The sequence below is a fragment of the Salvia miltiorrhiza genome, chromosome 2 (assembly GCF_028751815.1).
Source record: "Salvia miltiorrhiza cultivar Shanhuang (shh) chromosome 2, IMPLAD_Smil_shh, whole genome shotgun sequence".
In the NCBI taxonomy this organism is placed as follows: Eukaryota; Viridiplantae; Streptophyta; class Magnoliopsida; order Lamiales; family Lamiaceae; genus Salvia; species Salvia miltiorrhiza.
In genome coordinates, this window is record NC_080388.1 from 27,419,713 (window position 1) to 27,442,023 (window position 22,311).

Here is a 22,311-nt window from a genome sequence, read left to right on the forward strand (position 1 = left end):
TGAAGGTAAATATTTATATTACCATAAGTATACATTTGTGCAACAAAATGTAGTAGTATATCTTATGTTTATTAAAAGTAAATACTCATATTAGGGTTTAGTGTTCAGGTTTTAGCGTTTAGTTTACAGGGTTTAGGGTTTAAAAACTATAATATTTTATATTAAATGAAGATAAATTCTTATATTTACAAAAGTATATATTTGTGCGAATAAATGTATATGCTATGCTTATTAAAAGTAACATTTACAATAAACAAATATAATAATTTGAGGGGACAGATCAAATGGGTGCGGGTCAAGGGCACGAATCCGGGTCAGGGCTGGGGCGCGGGTCGACCCGGCCGCATGGGATGCGGATACCCGCATGCAAGTCCAGCCCATCGAACAGATATACGAGCAAGCGATAATTAGAAAAGCGAAAACTTTTATTTGCAACGCCACACACATTTCAATTTTTGGAACTTCCATTTACCTTCATTCTCCCTATCTTCCTATTATAATAAATTAGCATATTCATAAAAAAAAAAAAAAAAAAAAAAGGCCTACAACAACTATAGCTCCACCATGTGAACTCTTCCCACCATTCTCCAGGTCAGGCCATTTCTTTTTACGCCCACCTTCTACGCCTTTTAACATCTCAATCTGCAACCTTTCTCATTTAGTCAAATTTTAGCAGCCAACAACTCTCTTTTAACTTCACATTTTAACCCCAAATTTCCATTCTCTTCTTTCCACACTTAGAATTTCAGAAGGGCAGAAATCTTCATTCGTCCTCTGCCAAGAAGCTTCAAGGAAGTAAGTATTCTTTAACTATCTTCTTACGATCCAAATTTCACCTGCATTGATGCAAAGAACAACAACTTCAGTTTCACTTCCAAACCATTTAATACTTTAATAAACCGAAGAGCAAGAGGGAGCATTCAGTCATTGATCTGCCAGCTTTAAGTTCTCCGTCCTCTAATACCTCAACAACAGCCAACAAAGGTATTTATGCTATCTCAGATTCTCAGTCATTCTAATCCAGTGCACATTTCATACCGAAAAAAAAAAAAAAAAAAAAACATGATTAGTTCAGTTCATAGAATAACGAACACATAGATGACTGAGTGAAATTTTCATAAGAGGTCAACAATCTCACGAAATCAGTTATTATATACTTTCTTCATAAGACAAGGCATTAAGAAACCTTATGGACCTTATGATGCAGAGGCTACCACATGTTTAGTGCTAATTCCTTTCATAATCGACAATATAGGAACAAAGAGATTTATGAGAATTGATTGATACCAAACTAGAAATCATAGCTTGCTTCTTCACGATTATATAATAAGAGTTAGGGCCGAACCTTTGTTTATGAGGTAGACGAGATCAGGCGGAGGCAGGCTGCCCTGTTCGTCAAGGTGGAGGAGCCTTCCTCCGATGGCACTGAAACAGCGAGAAAGAGACGGAGACCCCGTTTCATGAGCGGATTTCCGTAAGATAAATGAGAGAGTTGGGGACCTGGGGTCGAACCTTGAGAGTTTGGGCTGAGAACGGAGATGGTGTTGAAAAGCAATACGGGTCGACAGAGCTATGAGAGACTGCTCCGATTCGCCGAACGTCTAGCAACGACAGCAGCGGCTGACTCGTGTCAGCGAGCCAGAGGGAGGCGACGACCCCCACCAGTCTTTCAGGCGCGGCGGTGGCTGACCGCGTCGGAAGAAGGGAGAGCTAGGGCTCGACTTTTCTCCCTCAAATTACGGTCTTCCGTTGAGAGTTGAGGAGGAAAGAAGCAGCGCCTAGGACAGCGCCGGCTCACCGGAAATCACAGGACGGCGGCGTTTTCAGGCGGAGCAACGTCGGCCTTGGGGCGACAACGTCGCCTGAGATTTCAGAACCGCAGCGGCGTCATGGACGAAGGCGTCGGCCGTTCGCCGGATTTCGGAAGAGCAGCAACAGCGATTTCTGATTTTGACGAAATTAGGGCTTCTTTTCCCATCCCTTCATCTGGCTCGAGGGAGACGAATTGAGGAGAGGAGGAAACAGCCGAGAAGCAGCGCCCTCAGCTGGCCGTCGTCCTCGCCGGAGCAGCTCGCGGCGGAGCTCGTGAAGAGACAGATCGGGCGAGAGAGAGAGAGGTCTTGAGCGGCGTTTGAAAGAGAGAGTGAGAGAGAATGAGAGAGAACCGATTGTTAGGGGAGAAGGATTGGGCTTTGGTTAATTCATTTCATTTGAGATCTTTTGTTTTATTTTATTCCTTGAACTGATTTTAGGTTATGTTGTAATGGGCTGAAACCTTATATGAATTATTTCATTTGGGCCACGTTGGGCTGAGTACATTTAATTTTATGCCCAGATTAATTCATTTTATTTCTTGGGATAGTTCTAAATTGTGAGCTGTAATTTGAGGGAGATTCTATTCATAGCCCCAATTTTACTCTTTGTAACCTCTTATTTAATAAAGTATTAAAAATATTAATAAAAATACTATTTCACCCTTGTAGGTTATAATTAAAAAGTTAGTAATAATTATAATTTATCACGTAGCCCTAAAAATTTGAAAAGAAAACATGATGGAATTTAATATTAATTTGAGTTTTTTCTTTTCGAACAAATTGGGGTTTATTTATTCAATGTGTGAAAGAATCAATTTCAAGTGGAAATCTATAAATTTCTGTAAGTTACTCCCTCCGTCCCGCGAAGCATGACACACTTTCCATTTTGGGTTGTCCCACGAAGCATGACACGTTTCCTTTTTTGTCAATAATTATTACATTCTCTCTCCTACTTTATCACCTTTATTATATTCTCTCACCTACTTTATCACTTTTATTACCTTCTCTCTCCTACTTTATCAATTTTATACTTTATTAATTACACACTTAAAACACTAATCTACAATTCCTTAATTCCCGTGCCGAACTCAAACGTGTCATGCTTCGCGGGACGGAGGGAGTATTAATTATCATCATCTTGGGGCTATGAAATGGAGAACTAGTCGTGTATTCCAAATCATCAAAATGATTACTTTGGGGCTACATTTTGTGCTTCTTCAACTTCTTCACATTCAGGTTTTGAAGAAGAAGACGTCTTATTGTTGGTTTACGTGGACGAAGTCGAATGCACAAGACAAATTAGGAAGCCAGTTTGCTCTCTTTGCAGCTCGTCCAAGTCCGGCGTTTTTGGCTTTGTGTTGTTCTCGTCGCACAAAGGAAAGAAATGGGTTGCAGTAGCGTTGGAAACAAAAGTAAATATAGTCACAACAAGAACTGAACTGATCGACCTTGGGAGAGATGGAATCTTTATTTTGGGTTATACTAAACCTTTGCTTACTCTTTTTTTCCCTTTTCAAATAATTGGGAATTTGAGGTTCAACATTATTTTTTGTTTCCCTTGATAGTTTATCCACAAAGGCTTTGATGTTTTTGTCGTCAATTGATGAGTTCATCGTCGTGGGATTGAGGCTTGGATAATTTGTAACTAAATTCCAGCGTGTTTTTTGTTCAAATTTTCAGGTTGCAGATGAAGTTATATGTAAATTAAATTGGGGGCTATATGGATAAAATAATATATATATTAATAATTTTAATATTTATTAAATAAGAGGCTATAAAGAGTAAAATGGGGGCTATGAATAGAATCACCCGTAATTTTACTTAGTTAGGCCTTGCATAATCTATTTAATTTAGCCCAACTATTTATTTAATTGTTTATTTAATTGCATAATCTATGCATTTTCTTCATGAAATTAGATGATAATTGTTAAATTGTTTAGATTTTGAAACAAAATAATCAGCAACACTAATTTTTCGTTTATAAAAATAGGTAAACAATTAAACAGAACACAAAAACTTAGGTGCTATTGGGTGCACTGTAGAATCGGGTTACACCCGCACTCAGACTTTAACCTGCATTTTGATTCAAATCATGTAAATGACACTATTCAGTTATACAAATGTCACTGCCTATAATTGACATTATTCAGTTATACAAATTACACTATAACATTTTGAAATATTATAGTGTCATTGACAATTTATGATGTCAATCACAGGAAGTGTCATTTACAATATTATAATGTCAATTATACGTGGTGTCATTTGTATAACCGAATAGAGTCAATTACAGACAGTGTCATTTGTATAACTGAATAATGTCATTTACAAGGTTTGAATCAGGAAGCAGGTTTGTATTTGAGCGCGGGTCAGAGTTTGAACGCGAGTGCAACCGTCTAATCAGAAAGCTACATTTATATATAAAAGCAGATCATGTGTTCATTGAAAAAATTGTAAATACATTATTTTTAATGGCTATGATAAAATCAACAACAAAATATGTTTAATTTTATGGATTTCAATAATAAATTATTGTTTGCATAATTATTATTAAATTTTAAAAATAAGTGTATAAAATAAATGATGTGTACATAATAGTGAAGCTTAATAAATATGATCGCAACTCATCGTTTAGTTAATTTCACTTTAAACTTTTTTTTAGGCAATTTCACTTCAAACTATTGATATAGTATATGATTGGTGATTTCATGTCACTTACAAAGATATATTCCTAAATTTATACCACTTCAAAAAATAATATTAACTCATCACAATCACATTATTTTTATATAATATATAATTTAATACTAATATAAAATAAAAAATATAATAATTTTTTTAAAGAAAAAATAAAAATTATAATATCTAAAAAAATATAATACCCGTGCATCGCACGGGCAAAATACTAGTAAAGAGTAAAATGGGGGCTATGAATAGAATCACCCGTAATTTTACTTAGTTAGGCCTTGCATAATCTATTTAATTTAGCCCAACTATTTATTTAATTGTTTATTCATTTGAGCCCAAATTTATTTAATTACTTAAGCCAAATAATTATTTCAATTTGGCCCTTCATTTTAATTATTCAGGCCCACCTTTTTACTTAATAAATTATTAGGCTGCTGTTGTAAATATATCTATAAGATATATCTTATGTGTGTTGACCTAGAAATCTCCCTAAAACCCTAGCTTCCTACTTGTATAAATAGAGGCCTTTAGCCTCCATATTGAACACAATTCATTCGTATTCTCTTCTCTATTCTCTCGCTTCTCTCTAGTTTATAGCACGTTATTAGCACGATAGTTCTAGTTCTATCATCTCCCTTCAATCGTAAAAGAAAATCAAATGGAATCTTGTGATATTTGTCTTGCCGATAGTGCCACCACACACACTATTCTTCAAAAGAAAAAGTATTTCCTTAAGTTGACATTAGCCGAGGATAATGTCAACAAAATATCAGGTGCATCAAACATCATTGAAGGCTCCGGAAGAGTTTGTATCATTTTGCCAAATGATACTAAATTAGATATTTAAAATGCCTTGTACTCTAGTAAGTCTAAAAGGAACTTACTAAGTTTTAAGGATATCCGCAATAATGGATACCACATCGAGACAATTGCAGAAGGTAGCAATGAATATCTTTACATAAATTCTTTTGTTTCAAGCTATAAGCTGACAAAAGAAAAATTAGCAACACTACCTTCTGGAATGTATTACACATTCATAAAAGCAATTGAGACAAACCATGTCATGAACGTAAAGTTAAATGATACAAAAAGCTTTAAGCTTTGGCATGATAGGTTTGGACATCCTGGAGCAACTATGATGCGCCGAATAATCAATAATTCATATGGGCACAACATAAAGAATCAAAAGATTATTTCTACAAATGAATTCTCATGTGATGCTTGTGCGCAAGGCAAGTTAGTCATTAGACCTTCATATACGAAGGTTAATACTGAATCTCCATCTTTCTTAGAAAGAATTCATGGAGTCATTTGTGGACCTATATATCCACCTTGTGGACCTTTTCGATACTTTATGGTATTGATTGATGCTTCTTCTAGATGGTCACATGTATGCTTGCTTTCTACTAGAAATGCAGCATTTGCTAGACTACTTACTCAAATCATAAAATTGAGAGCTCAATTCCCAGACAATTCAATTAAAAGAATTCGTCTTGATAATGCTGGTGAGTTTACATCTCAAGCATTTGATAACTATTGTATGGCTATTAGAATTGAGATTGAACATCCAGTAGCTCATGTCCATACTCAAAATGGTTTAGTGGAATCGTTTATTAAACGTCTTCAAATTATTGCTAGACCATTACTTATAAAATCAAAACTCCCAACTACTGCTTGGGGTCATGCCATATTACATGCTGCAACATTAGTTCGACTAAGGCCATCAGGCAATCATGAATACTCCCCAATGCAGACTATTTTTGGTCGAGAACCTGATGTTTCTCACTTACGAATTTTTGGTTGCGCGGTTCAAGTCCCAATTGCACCCCCACAAGAAACAAAAATGGGTCCCCAACGAAGACTTGGGATATATGTTGGATTTGATTTACCATCGATTATAAGGTATCTAGAACCTTTAACGGGTAATTTATTTACTGCACGTTTTGCAGACTGTCATTTTGATGAAATGACATTTCCAACACTAGGAGGAATAAATCTACATCCAGAAAACCACAAGGAAATCTCTTGGAATGAGAAAAACTTATCACATTTTGATTCTAGAACAAATCAATGTGAACAAGAAATTGAAAAGATCATTCATTTGCAAAAGATTGCAAATCAAATTCCTGATGCTTTTGTAGATACAAGAAAAGTGACACAATCTCACATACATGCTGCAAATACTCCAGCTAAAATTGATGTCCCTGAAGGACAAATAGCTTTGGCAGCAAATGAGTCCAAAATTCGTCAAAAACGTGGTCGACCAATTGGTTCCAAAGATTCTATGCCTAGAAAAAGAAAGGGGCAAGATGGAAACCAAACAATGACGAAAATGACTAATCAATCAAATGAAAGTGATGTAATTCTGAAGAATTACAAGTATCTGAAAATCATGAGATCTCAATAAATTATTTACATTCAAATCAGATACTAGAGAGAGAAAATATCATCGTTGATGATATATTTACCTTTCATATAGTTCTTCAACTTTTAAATGAGGATCCTGAACCAAAATCTGTTGCACAATGCAAACAGAGACTTGATTGGCCAAAGTGGAAAGAAGCTATAGAAAGGGAATTAAATTCCTGTGATAACCGGAAAGTATTTGGGCCTATAGCCTTAACTCCGGAATCTAAAATCCCTGTTGGATATAGATGGATTTTTCTTAGAAAGAGAAACGAGAAAAATAAAGTTACGAGATATAGAGCAAGACTCGTAGCACAAGGTTTCTCACAAAAACCAGGAATTGATTATGAGGAAACATACTCTCCAGTAATGGACGCTATTACTTTTAGATTTTTGATTAGTCTGGCTGTGTCACAAAGGCTTGATATGCGCCTCATGGATGTAGTGACTACTTATCTATATGGGTCATTAGATAATGACACATATATGAAAATTCTCGAATGATTTAAAATGCCTGAAGGATTGCAGTCAAAACCCAAAAGCATGTATTCAATTAAACTGCAAAAATCGTTGTATGGGTTGAAACAGTCTGGTCGTATGTGGTACAATAGACTGAGCGAGTATCTTTTGAAAGAAGGATACAAGAATAATGATATCTACCCTTGTGTTTTCATTAAGAAAACCGAAAGTGGATTTGCAATCATAGCAGTTTATGTTGATGATTTAAATTTAATTGAGACTTCTGAAGAGCTCAATAAAACTGCTGAATATTTGAAGAAAGAATTTGAAATGAAAGATTTGGGAAAGACAAAGTTTTGTCTTGGTTTGCAAATGGAACGTATCCGTGGAGGAACATTTATCCATCAATCCACATATACAGAAAAAGTGTTAAAACGCTTCTACATGGATAATGTACATCCATTAGCATCACCAATGGTCGTTAGATCTCTTGATACTAAGAAAGATCCATTTCGACCAATTGAAGAGGGTGAAATGATACTTGGTCCTGAAGTACCATATCTAAGTGCAATTGGAGCGTTGACTTATCTGGCTAATAATACTATACCGGATATAGCTTTTTCTGTTAATCTTCTAGCAAGATTTAGCTCTGCACCCACTTTAAGACATTGGAATGGTGTTAAGCACATTCTACGTTATCTAAAGGGTACCATTGACCTTGGATTATATTATAAAGAAAATTCTGATAATACTCTAGTGGGGTATTCGGATGCAGGATTTTTATCTGATCCACATGAAGCTAAGTCACAACATGGATATGTTTTCACATGTGGTGGAACTGCTATATCATGGAAGTCTGTGAAGCAAACTTTGACTGCAACATCCTCAAATCATTCTGAAATCATTGCAATCCACGAAACAAGTCGAGAATGTGTATGGTTGAGAAATATGACGAGTCATATCCAAGAGTCGTGCGGGTTAGTTTCATCAAAGACCAAACCAACTGTTTTATATGAAGACAATGCTGCTTGCATCACGCAACTCAAGGAAGGATACATCAAAGGCGATCGAACGATGCATATTTCTCCCAAGCTCTTTTTTTTTTGATCGGACAAAGTTATGTTAGATGTTAACAATTAGTTCCCCAAACACTCCAAGAATTCACCAAGCCCACCTTATCTCTCCAAACACCAAATTCGCTCCCAAAGGGGATCGAACCCGGGTCTCATCACTTAAGTGAGGACCCCGTGGCCAGGTGAGCTAAGCCCCCTGGTTTCTCCCAAGCTCTTCTACACACACGACCTTCAAAAGGATGGTGATATCGATGTTCAACAAATTCGCTCAAGTGATAATCTGGCGGACTTATTCACCAAGGCACTACCAACATCGACATTCAGAAAGTTGGTACATGAGATCAGCATGCGTCGACTCAAAGATCTTCTATGATCTCAAGTTCAGGGAAAGTAGTTGTACTCTTTTTCCTTCGACTAGGTTTTGTCTCATTGGGTTTTCCTAGCAAGGTTTTAATGAGGCAACATTTTTTTTGTTTTAGGGATTGGTCAATCAAGGGGAAGTATTGTAAATATATCTATAAGATATATCTTATGTGTGTTGACCAAGAAATCTCCCTAAAACCCTAGCTTCCTACTTGTATAAATAGAGGCCTTTAGCCTCCATATTGAACACAATTCATTCGTATTCTCTTCTCTATTCTCTCGCTTCTCTCTAGTTTATAGCAGCTGCTTTATTTTTTAGCCTTTTTAATTATTATCAACATTATTATTTTCTTTATATTTATTTAAGTTCGATTAATGATTAACCTTGATTAATCGACTAATTCGATTCAATTACTTCTATTATGGATTAATTTTATTTTGGGGATTTTAGGCGAATATTCGGATTTATTTATTTCTTTTAATCGATCGAGTAGAGCGGGGTCTATTAAATTCCCAAGCGGGTGATACCACTCTAAGATGAGCGGATTAATTATAGTCACTTATTCAGTTTCACGAAACGAGATTTAGTTTATTAAATCCGATAGCTTGGATTAACAGTGGAATTTCCCTGATTATTAACTCAGAATAATAATTCATGCATAGGAGAATCATGCATCGTTAATTTTGCATTCTCATTATTTGAGGATTTTATTCGAACAAATATCTTATTTACGTTCTCGCAATAAAGGTCAAGGGCGAGAGTAATAACCAGTCAAGAAGCTATTGTACCACAGAAAATTTCTATCAGGTGGGTTTACTTTCATATATATATCAAAATGAGTTTAATGTTACATTTAAACAAGTTATTTCGTTACAAAATCTTTGAACTGAAAACTATTTCAAGTGTTGTCTTGCCATAAATGTTTCAATTTTAGTATGATATCTATCTGATGTGGCTTTGCCAGTTATGTAATCGAATTCGGGTCCTGAGCAGTTGATAGCTATCCTGTCAGGACTAGTGTACACCAGTGACCGTGAGTCATCGAGCGAGTTGGCCGGTCAAGTGACCGTGAGAGGTGGCCACCTCTCTGGCACGCAGTTCTAGATATGATAGATTACGAGAGAACTTATACTGCAGTCGAACTTTAAGAATCACAAATGAATTTAGTAAGCTTGGGCCTTTTTAGCGAAAAACCCCCTTGCTGTATTGTTTATGATGGCATGACAATTTAAAATTTACAAAGCATGTTATATTTCATATACGGGCATATGTGCCCATTGAGTACTTTTGTACTCAGCCCTGCATGTATTTCTAAATGTGCAGGTTGAGTAGTAGCCGGTGGTGATGAAGTGACGAGCGGGATCTTCTTTTGTCCTAATATTATATGTATTGATTAACTCTTGGGTACATGTCTTCATACATGTAATCAGAATTTCTATTCCGCTGCGTACTTAGAAGTCTTATGTTATTTTGACTAAGTCGGAGTTATCCGAACTTACTAGTTTATTTGAGTCAATATGACTAAACCTCTGATATATTATAAATAACTCCTTCGTTATCGATGATTAAGTACAATTCTTCACTATTTATTTACTATTTCTATTCTCACTTCTTACCTCCCTCCCTTAGTCACGGTTTTTCCGGTCCAATTATCCTTAATTAGGTCCGGTCGTGACATGGAGACCAAGCCCTTTAAGGGGAGGTTCATAACAACCCCAATTCCTTAGGTTGTCTTTGTCCTCGTCCATATAATCTACATATCTAGGGAAGTAACAACATTAATTAAATTAAGTCCCCAAATATTTTATTTTATCACCATAAATGCATTTTCTAATGTAGAAACCAAAAACATCAACAGATTTGCGCAACAAAGGTAATAAGCAATGGCATCAATATACAAACAGAAATCTTTTACAAAGAATAAACGTGTGAACATGTTAAATAGCCAAAAAAACTGAATACCATTTAAATGCAGCAATGATCTAATCAAAATCCAATCAAAATCCATTCAACACAAAATATAAATTCTGAGCATTTCAACTATTCTATACCCAAATCTCAACAAAAGAATGTCCATGTTTCATGTGCGATCGAACATGTTATTAGAATAAATGCCTAAATATGAAAGCAACTATACACGCGCGCGCGCATATACATTCATATATATATATATATATATATATATATATATATATATATATACTTATAGATCAATAGAAATAATAAGGTTGATTGGATCGAAATACTGTAGCATGAACAGTATTTTTTTTGAATTCGTTCTCGCCTCAGAGTTCGGACTCTCTCGCGACCGGCCGGTGAAGCTCACCGCTACCAGACCTTTGTCCCCACGGTACCGGCGCCGGCGCAACTGCCCACCAGCAGGCGGCAGACCCACTCCCAGACGCAGCAGCTCGTCCCAGAAGCAGCAAGGCTCGCTCGTCCGGTCGTCCCAGCAGCAGCGGCGCTCGAGCTCGACGCCTGAGCTCCACGCCGACGTGCAGCTGCCACAAGCCGCTGGAGCTGCTGCTCGCCTGGATCGATGCTACTCTGGTAGGTGAAATCAATTTCTGGGTTTTTTTGTGTTTGCCTATAAGGTGTTTGATGAAATGCCAGTGAAAGCTTTGTGGTTTCTTTTTCGCATTCCGGCGTCCTCTCTTGCTGAATCATGTCGGGCAAAGGGGGCCTGAACCTTCCACTCGTTTCTAATAATTTTAACCCGAATGCTCGTCATGTTTCTTCCCCAAGGAAACACCCTAGTTTGGTTTCGCCTGCTACTTCTGCTAATCCGAATTTGGCTTTGAACAACGCCAACGAACAGTCTGGAATGATGGTCTTTTCTCATGGCTCAAAGGGACCTCAACGTACGCTTGTGGTTCCGGATGGTACTTCCCTTACGCAAGCACAAGGGAATCCCAATCCTAACCCTAATGGGGCGGAGGCTTTCTCTTCGACAACTATTCCCACGAATTCGGTTCGTCAACAAGTTACTGATATGGGAGAGAAGATTGATGCCCACAAATCCTATGCGGAGATGGCTTCTAACAGGGGGCAACGACGCTCTGACGTAGCTGCTCATAACTTTCATGCACTATGTCCCATGAAGGAGGGTGATCAGTTCTGTTTCAAAATGCCCAAAGATCTTCTTATCAAACAAGTTTCGGAGTTTCAATATGCTTTGACAGGAAGACTTTTGCTTCGTAAAGGTGAAAAACCGAAGCCGGCAATGATGTTAAAAAAGGAGTTGAATGATTTATGGGGAATTGCTTCTTCTTGGCAACTTATTCCCCTTGGAAAAGGCTACTACACTTTGATTTTTCAAAGTGAGGCGGACAAAACCTGTGCCAAGGTTAAAAACACTTGGGAACTTTTTAATGGTCATCTTCGACTCAGGGAATGGTCAAGGAATTTCGATCCCTTCAAGGAGCATTCTTCGTTGGCTAATGTGTGGGTGAGAATACACTATTTGCCGATAGAATATTGGCACGCGGAAGTGCTGGTTGGAGTTGCGAGATATATTGGGCATCCCATTAGAATCGATGCAGCTTCAGTGAAGAAGGATTTTGGACAGTTTGCGAGGGTCTTGGTCGAGTTAGATATGTCTAAACCTCTTCCTACTACTCTTCTTTTTGATGAAGGAGATTTCGCTTTTTATATTGAGTTCACTTATGAAAAGCTCCCACTTTACTGCAACAGGTGCAAAATAACAGGACACTCTCCTGATAGATGTTTCAAAGCTATTCAAAAGGAAACTGACGAGACAACTACTCACGTCAAGATTGCCACGCAAAAGCCAAGGGGAAAACAATGGCAAGAAATTGAGCATATTCAGACTACGAACAACGAACATGAAGCCGCCTTGCATGAGCATAGAAATCAACCTGTCGGCGATCAACAGATTCAGCAACATTCGGTTAAAGATAAGCAGTGCTCAGGGACTACGATTGGAAACACTTTTGCTGTGTTGGAAAACCTGAGAGGTGAAGAAACTGGGTTACAAATCTTGGAGGCTGAGCAGATAACTGATAAATCCGCGCGCGTACAGCAGCAAGGTTCCGGTGAGGACAATGAACCAAGATATACACCTCAGAAGGTTGCGCAGCCTTCGCATCGAGGCTCTTCGCCTCATCTGTTGGAGCAGGAGGAAAATGCTAAGAACAGAATCAGTGGTGAGAATGTTAGATTTCAGTTGAGGAATAATGAGGATATCAGAGGGCCGGATATGTTGGACGCTATTACCAACATTGTGGAGACATCGGTGTACGATAGGCCGCTTGAAGTTTATGGTTCTGAAAGTTCAGAAGAGGAGGAAACAATTGAAGCGGATGTTATAAGTGAGGAAATTCATTCCCGACAGCAAACAACTGATGCGGTTGCTTTTGAGAATGCTATGAAGGCTCAGAGATTGGAACAAATTCTGGCATTGGCTAAGGAGCCAATTACTTCGGGTATGGCAGCTAAGCGGCGCGGTAGGCCTTCAAAAAAACAGCTCGCAGATCGTGCAGCGGAACAAATCTCAAAACAGGCAGATGAGAGTATTAAACATCGTCTTCGAAAAGCTGGAGATGCTGGCAATAATCCGGAAGCTTTTGTTATTGACAATAGCAAGAAAGATTGTATTCAGGCGATGGAGAATGTCGCCCGTGAAAGCTGGTCGGCTGAGGTGGAAAGATGCGGAGGCTCCTCCGCCCATTTCAATCAATCTTCATGAATATCATCGCCTGGAATGTCCGTGGTTTGACGGACGAATCCAAGCGGTTACTTAAGGAGCACTGTAGCTCTTTTTCTCCTATTATCTTGGGTTTGATTGAACCTAAGAAGGCGTTTCGTAAGGTGAGGCAGAGCTACTGGAATTCTTTAAATATGGTGCCTATTCATCAAAATTGTCGAGCATCTAAAAGTTCGAACATTTGGGTTCTTGCTCATCCTGATGTGATTGCAACCATGGTTTTTTCCTCTGACCAATCTGTGATCGTTGATTGTATTTGGCAAACTTACAACTTCCGTGTAGCTATTATACACGGAGCCAATGACCAGATCCTCCGCCGTCAACTTTGGCATGATCTTCTACATTTCACGTCAGGTAATACTGTCTTTATTGGTGATTTTAACGCAGTCAAAGGCTCTAATGAAAGGATCAGTTCTAGGTCCCCTTCAAGAAGCTCATGCTTGGACTTCTGCGCTTTCATTGATGATTCTCAATTCATTGAATCTCCGACTGAAGGGATTCGCTTTACCTGGTCTGGACGTCGGTTTTTTCCCCGTCATGTTGAATCTATCCTTGATAGAGCATTTTTTTCCAAGGGTTTTGCTGATTTATGCGACTCGATTGTTACCACGGCGCTTCCGAGGCTCACCTCTGATCATTCTCCGTTAGTTCTGCAGTGCCGTCAGGTTACTCCATCTGGCATAAGACACTTCAGATTTCTGAATATGTGGACCCTTCATCCTTTGTTCTTAGATATGGTCAAGAATTCGTGGACGGTTGCTGTTAACACTAGCTGCCCTATTCTGTGTGTTATGTTGAAACTCAAGAGGCTGCGTTATGATATTAAGGTCTGGAATAAAGATATTTTGGCAACGTAGATAATTCGATTGGTCTATTTCAGAATCATTTGGCGGTCACCCAGAACCAGATTTCTGAAACTGGATATACTGATGAGCTCTTCGACGAGGAGATTCGTTTGCAAGCTGAGCTTAATGTTGCGCTTTCTAGAAAAAATAATCTTCTTCAACAGAAAAGCCGTGCCTCGTGGTTGCAAGATGGGGATAGAAATACGACTTTCTTTCACAGAATGATAAAATTCAAACGGAGGAATACTTTGATTACTCGCTTGAATATTGATAGTGTGGATGTCTATGATCCGAGTATTATTGAGCAACATATCATCGGGCACTTCTCGGCTCTTTTCATGGATGATGGAAGCCCGAGCGCTGACCCTTTGGAGATTGAGGCGCTTTTTGATCTGGCGGTTTCGGATGCTCAGAATAATTTTTTGGTCAGTATACCTGCGGAGAGTGAGATTGCGGCGGAGGTCTTTGGAATGGACGCTAATAGTGCCCCTGGACCTGATGGTTTCTCTGGTTCCTTCTTTCAGACTTGCTGGGAAATTATTAAGACGGATGTTGTCAGTGCTGTTCAAACTTTTTTCCGGTCTTCTTATTTACCTACTGGTTGCAATTCCAGTACAATGATTCTTATCCCAAAGAAGAAGGATGTTTCAACTGTTGCTGATTTGAGGCCCATCGTTCTGTCGAACTTCTTCTTTAAAATTATTTCCAAAATCTTGGCGTCAAGGCTTAGCAGGATTGCGTCCACTCATATCTCTAATAACCAATTTGGTTTCATTAGTGGTCGCAACATCCATGATTGCATTATGCTCAGCTCTGAGGGATTCAACTCGATGCAACGTACGAATCGGGGTTTGAATATGGCTTGCAAAATTGACATTCGTAAGGCTTTTGACACCATTCGCTGGGAGTTCATTATGCAAGTTTTGAGAGCGAATGGATATCATGAGAAGTTCGTCAATTGGATTTGGATCATTTTTAGCTCTGCCCGGCTCTCCATTCTTTACAATGGTCAGCTTTTGGGGTACTTCTCTTGTTCTCGTGGGGTTAGGCAGGGTGATCCGTTGTCGCCGATTTTATTTGGGATTGCGGAAGACGTCCTGAGTCACCTTATCAGCAGTTGTGTGGAATCGAGACACCTTAGTCCGATGGGTTTCATCCGGGCCACTAATTTTCCAACACACTTATTTTATACTGATGATATTATCCTTTTTAGCACTGCTACGGTTCGTAATGCTCGAAAGATCAAGGAAATTCTGAATTATTATGGTTCGATTTCTGGTCAGGTTTGCAGTCAGGAGAAATCGAATCTCTACTTCGCTAGGGGCGTGACTACGGATAGGAGAAGGGCTATTCAGCGTGTCATGGGTTTCTCTGTGGGGAATCTTCCGATGACGTATTTGGGAGTTCCTATATTTGTTGGTCGTCCGCGGGCCTCGTATCTCATGCCGATCTTTGATAAAATTGTCCAAAAGTTTGCAAGGTGGAAAGGTCTTCAACTGTCTATCGCAGGCCGTTTATGTTTGGTGAGGTCTGTGATTCAGAGTTCGATTGTGCATTCGATGATGGTTTATAAATGGCCTAAATCGTTATTGCATTCGCTTGACCGTAAATGTCGTAATTTCATTTGGACGGGCAGCATTGATCAGCAACCGCGTTGTTCTGTTAGTTGGAGACGGGTGTGCGCTCCTAAAGAGGAAGGTGGTCTTGGCATTCGTTCTTTTACCTTAATGAATAAATCTTTTTTGATGAAGCTGGCATGGAAGATGATAAAAGGTGATGATTGGGCTCATCGGATTATGAGGTCCAGATACCTCACGACCTACAGCTATGCCAAGCAAAATATTGCTAATTCGACTATTTGGCTCGGCGTAAAACAGGAGATTGATCCCTTGGTGGTTGATTCTTACTCTTGCATCAATAATGGTGCTAATACTTATTTTTGGAAGGATGATTGGCTGGGTTACATTTTGGTGGATAAGCTCAAAATTCCTCACTACATGCATGATTATCTCCATTTCTCTGTGAAAGATTACTACTACGATGGTCTGTGGCATTTCTCGCCTTCGTTTGTGAATTATTTTCCTGAGGTGGTGGCTGATATTTTATTGATTTCTATGAGCGAGGAAAAAGATTCTAGATATTGGAAGCATTCGCTCAAGGGGGATGTCTCGGCGGCTTTAGCCTTCTCCAAGAATTGTCATCGTTACACTATGGTGAAATGGGGGACATGGATTTGGGAACCGTACATTCCGATTCGTCGTTCGATCTTATGCTGGAGGATTCTTCATGGGCGTCTTCCAACCTTGGATACTCTCGTTAGACAAGGTATGGTCACTCCTAATGGTTGTCCCTTTTGTTATATGGATGCTGAAACCATTGAGCATATCATGTGGAGCTGTCCTCGGATTAGTTACATTTGGGAAACGTTTCTGGTCTGGTTTCATAAAACGGATCTGTTAAGTTGCTTGGATATTCACACTTTTTTAGTGCTGGCTTGGAATGCTTGCTTCAGCCCCCAAATTTTGGCTTTTTGGAAAGGAGGCATTATTTCGATCCTGTGGAAGATATGGGACTGTAGGAATGCGATTGTTTTCGATGATCTCCGTTTTGAGGCTCGGTCGATTCTAACTTTTGTTAAAGCTTATTTTAAAGAGATGGATTCTAATTTTTCACGGCTTGGTACCATCAAGAATAATTGGACTGACTACGTGATTGTTAGAAGTCTTGGAATTGGCAGTCGAGCTGCTCCTCCCCCTCGCATGGTGGAGGTTTATTGGTGGCCTCCGGTGACTCATTGGATTAAGGTCAACACCGATGGCTCTGCTAAAGGGGCTCCTGGTCGTATTGCCGCGGGAGGAGTTTTTAGGGATAATTTTGCTTATGTCCGTGGCTGTTTTCACATCAAGGGTGGTAGTGGGTTTGCTTTTGAAGCTGAGCTTCTCGCGGTTATTACTGCTATTAATATTGCTCATGATCGTGGCTGGCTTCATCTTTGGGTTGAGTCCGATTCGATGTATGTGGTGCGGTTGTTGGAGAATCGCTCCACGAATGTTCCCTGGCGTTTCTTAGCTTCCTGGAAGCAGGTTCTTCGTCGTCTTCATGGTTTTTCTTTGATTGTTACTCACATCTTTCGGGAAGGAAATCACCCCGCGGACATAATGGCCAATGATGATAGACAAGAGGGATGGTGACCTTATGCGATTGACGATATTAAACATGCGGTGGCTCGTGATTTTTCTACCCATAGCTTTGTTAGAATGGTGCTTTAAGGTGTTAGTGTTTGTTTCGAATAGGTTGGATGCTTCTCGCGACAGGTGCGGTTGCTTCGTTGGGGTTTCGGTTGTCTGTTGGTGTTGGGATGGTTCCTACTTCTTCCGTTTTCATGGTTTTTCTTGGTCTGCTGATTTTCCTTTTAGCTTCGCTAGTTGTGGCTGGTGTCGTGCTATTTCTGATTTTCATTTTGGTTCCTTTTTGGTTGGTTGTGTTTTTGCTTGTTCTTTGCTTGTTCTCCTTTGTTGGTTTGCTTTGATGTGTTCGGGAACCGAGCTGCTTAGGGGTGATGGTTCGGCCGGAATCTCTGAAGTTGTCTCACTTCCGTTCCCACACAGCTCCTTGTTTAGACGAGTACTCTTTTTCCCTTTTAAGGATTTTCCGACCAGGTTTGCCTTAAAAAGGGTTTTAATGAGGCTCGTCCCTTAGTTTGTTGTTTGTGCACTCAAGGGTTCTTGGTTCGTTTTTTCTCTTTCTCTTTTTAATAAAAATTAATTTAAATAAAATATATACTTATACATGAATACGTGCAAGCATGTAAATATGCAGATAGCTTACCTCCAAATGAAACTATGAAGTAGTGAGCTTCAAAATGTATAACAGAGCAAATAAATCATCAATGTCGACATATGTATCTAATATAATCCAGCGAGGCAGCCCCTCCACACAGTCTTTGCTACTATTAATTAATCTAACCATCACAAGAATACATAAATACACTCACATCTCTGTACTCCATCTTCTCCAAATGAAACTCTGAAGTATTAAGTTTCAAAATGTATCGCCTGACATTTATATCCAAGATAATCCAAATTTTTGTGAATGCCTCTTTGGGGCTATCTTCTGTCCATTTCCCAATCACCATATCCCAATCTTAAATAAGGCAAAATAGATTGAAAATTTTATTTCTCTTTCAAAATATATTTAAATTACATCTTAAACTAATGCTGAATCGCCCATTCACACGAAAATACTAATATTAAACAAATATATAAATATTTGGCAAGCACATAATTAACGTAGACCACATGCCACTGAGGGATGCACAAAATCACAAACTTCTCTGCAAATTGTGCCTTCAAATCAATTAAACCTCTCTGCAAATTATTGGAATAAAGATTTGAAACTACAATACTTTTTGTCACCTTGAATGGAAACGGAAGTCGATGGAGAGCAGAATACAAAAGTGGCAGCAACAGCGATGCGATGGGGGCGGCACACAGAAGCGGTGGCAGGAAGAATGGTTTTTTGGAGATTTTGGTATCTTGATCATCACCAGATGCGTCGTCTATGTTGTCATTCTCAGATTTGATCTCGTGCTTTTCATCTTGTTTCTTCAGGGCCCTAAGCAAAAATTAAAAAATGGACTCTTATAAAAAAAATTATATCGACGAAACAACAATAATATATTAACATAAACTTTTTCAACCATTTATTGAAAAGAGTTTTCAATCAAAAGAGAAGAAAAGATAAGTTACTAAGAATTCAACATTAACGATATGATCTAAATGAATAAAAGAACTTTCATAAGACGAAGTTATGTAAATAAATACCTTATAATATGGTTCACCATAGCAACAGTATTGAATGCAATCTGTCCCCATAATATCTAACCAAAACACAATTTCTTGTATATCTAGCAATGATAAAAAGGACAAAAATATTAGGATTTGAGAAAAAATAAATATGAAATATTGATAGAACATAAAACATAAATTAGTTCAAAATAGGGATAAGTTTCTTACTTTATCTAAATACAACACGTCTTGCAGTTTTAGACGCAAATGTATTTATCAAATTTGTGTAATTTAAATGATCAACCAATTTTCTTTCAATTGATAACATAGCCAACCCATTCAACATGTCTTGCGACATAGTTGATCGTAGATAAGATTTTTGATTCACTTTTTTTTAGAATGCCTTTTCAGTTACTGCATATATTTTTGGAATACTACTCCCTCCGTCCACGAAAGAACTTCCTAGGAGGGAGTGGCACGCGTTTTAAGAAAAATATTATTGAGTGTATTAAAAATGAAGAAAAAGTTGTTGAGTGTATTGAGAGTGGTGAAAAAGTATTATAATTAATATTGAGAGTTGTGAAAAAGTGAAAGTAAGAGTTATTATAAGTGGTGGGGTATAGTCCAAAAATAGGTAGGAAGTTCTTTTGTGGAGAACCCAAAAAGGAAAGATGGAAAGTTCTTTCGTGGACGGAGGGAGTATTTGTTAAACAAAAATAATTTTTATATATATACCATATATAAAAAAAATAAAAAAATTGGGCCCCCAAAAATTTTGGGCCCTATGCGGCAGCATGTTGAGCATGCCCTCAGGTTCAGACCTGGTGACATTTAACCTTGCCCCTTCATGATGTGCTTCAATCATAAAAAATAACCGCATCTTTGCGTAAATGACTGGAGAGCAGTTGAAGATTTGCAAAAGTTTCTATGATTTATGAGAAATATAGTTGCTATGAGAGATTGTGAGAAAATTGTGTGATTGAGGGAGAGAGAAAATTGCAACTGTGAGGATATGCTTCTATCCAACTCTTCACACGTGCATGCATGGGAGTGCTCTTCTACAGTTAAGCTTGCTAGTCTTTACTTGATTAGTTAATGCGTGTAATCTGAGCCGTTAGATGTATGTTTGTTGTGGTTAGAGATAGATAGATGTATTTTGCTGTTTTCTACCAGAATTCAGTTAGAAGCTTTCTCATTCCAAGATAGAGTTTGAGAGAGGCGTGAGATACTTTTGCGTGAGTTAAGCGTAGCTGAGAGGAGTGGAGCTCGAAGCTCACTACTGTATCATCTTCTCTACTTTCTTCATCAATAATACATTGCTCTTGATCTGCCGTGGACGTAGGTGTTTTCACCGAACCACGTAAACATCGTGTCATTCTTCTCGTTTGGTTTTCTTGTTTCTTAAATTGTTGCGAGAGAGATAAGTGTGTGCGATTTCCGGCGACAATCTTACAATTGGCGCCGTCTGTGGGAACCTGTTGATCGCGAGGATTCGGACGCACACAATCGCAACTGATCGGAGTTCTCTCATCGATCGATCGGAGCAGATTTCGATTGGAGCAGATTCAATTCGCAGATATGAATTCTGCGAGATTTGAAACAGAGAAGTTTAATGGCAAAAATGATTTTGCCTTATGGCAAATCAAGATGGAAGCGCTGCTCATTCAGCAAGGCCTAGATGATGCATTGGCATCGAAATCAAAGGCGAAGTTGGAAGATCTGAAGGATGATGAGAAGGTCAAGATCGAGCAGCTTGACAGAAAGGCGCGGAGCGCAATCCTTCTGAATCTTGGAGATAAAGTCCTAAGGGAAGTCTCCAAATAAAGGACTGCAGCAGCGGTTTGGCAGAAGCTTGAGTCATTGTATATGACTAAGTCTCTAGCGAACAGATTGTACATGAAGCAAAAGGTTTACTCCATGAGATTCAATGAGGAGAAAGATCTTGATGAACAGATGGATGATTTCTGCAAATCTGTTGATGATTTGGAGAACGTTGATGAACCAATTAGAGATGAAGATAAAGCAATTCTCCTCCTGAATGCTTTACCAAAGAATTATGAGCACATGAAAGATGCTATAATCTTTGGTAGAGAAACCCCCATTTCCCTTGAGGAAGTGCTCACTGCTCTGAGGGCAAAACAACTCCAGAAGAAAAGTGATGGAAAAACTGATTCCATCTCTGAAAGTCTCCACATCAAAAAGGCAAAGGGAAAGGGGAAGAAACCATACGATGAATCCAAGAAGGGTAATCAACCAAAGGGAAAGGGTGCTGATGGAAAAGAGACCAGAAAGTGTTTTAAATGTCAAAAACCAGGACATTTGAAGAAGAACTGCTATATCTGGAAGAAGAAGATGCAAGAGTTGAAGGGGCAGCAAAAAACAGCTGACAATGTTCAAGAAAATCCAGATGCAGAGGTCCTAAATGTCATGCAACAAAAGGCTGGAGATCAATGGATTCTTGACTCAGCCTGCACTTTCCACATGTGCCCAAGAAAGGACTGGTTCCAAGATTTAAAGCTTGAGGCAGGAGGATCTGTGCTATTAGGAAATGATCATGTCTGCCAAGTGAAAGGGATTGGTACAATCAAATTAAGGATGTTTGATGGATCTGTGAAAGTTATATCTGATGTCAGATATATACCAGACCTAAAGAGAAACTTGATCTCTCTAGGTACTCTGGAATCCAAAGGATGCAGTTGGAAATCTGAGAATGGGGAACTCTTTGTTATCAAAGGTGGAAAGGTGATCATGAAAGCAACAAGGAAGCACAGTCTCTACTACTTGAATGCAGAACTTATGGCTGGAAGCAGCCATGTCAGCCAACAGGATCAATCAATGCAGTGGCATGCCAGATTGGGCCACATTGGAGAGAAAGCTATGAATGAGCTGTTGAAACAAGATATCCTGAGAAATCCCAGTAAGTTCTCAATCCCACATTGTGAAACTTGTATTTTGGGAAAGTGTACAAAATTACCTTATCCCAAAGGCATCCATACATCCAAAGCAACATTGGATTATGCACATGCTGACCTATGGGGACCTGCAAGCTCACCAACTATGGGTGGAGCTAGATATTTTCTCAGCATTATTGATGATTTCAGCAGAAAGGTCTGGGTGTACCTGTTAAAGAACAAATCAGAGGCCTTCTC

General features: G+C 38.8%; 2 long non-coding RNA genes across 4 annotated transcripts; one reads left to right on the forward strand and one right to left on the reverse strand.

Annotated features, from left to right (window-relative positions):
* Nucleotides 1–444: 444 nt before the first annotated feature.
* LOC131007713 (uncharacterized) lies at nt 445–3,007 on the reverse strand. Of its 2 annotated transcripts, XR_009096208.1 has the most exons (3): nt 1,513–2,411; nt 1,346–1,425; nt 445–836 (listed from the first exon to the last, which is right to left on the reverse strand). It is a non-coding gene; the product is annotated as an uncharacterized LOC131007713 (long non-coding RNA). The 2 variants fall into 2 exon arrangements; XR_009096207.1 differs by having other exon boundaries at nt 1,346–3,007.
* On the forward strand, nt 832–10,320 carry LOC131007728 (uncharacterized). Of its 2 annotated transcripts, XR_009096231.1 has the most exons (5): nt 832–984; nt 3,051–3,290; nt 9,552–9,611; nt 9,769–9,970; nt 10,128–10,320. It is a non-coding gene; the product is annotated as an uncharacterized LOC131007728 (long non-coding RNA). The 2 variants fall into 2 exon arrangements; XR_009096232.1 differs by lacking the exon at nt 9,769–9,970.
* The last annotated feature ends 11,991 nt before the right edge of the window (nt 10,321–22,311 follow it).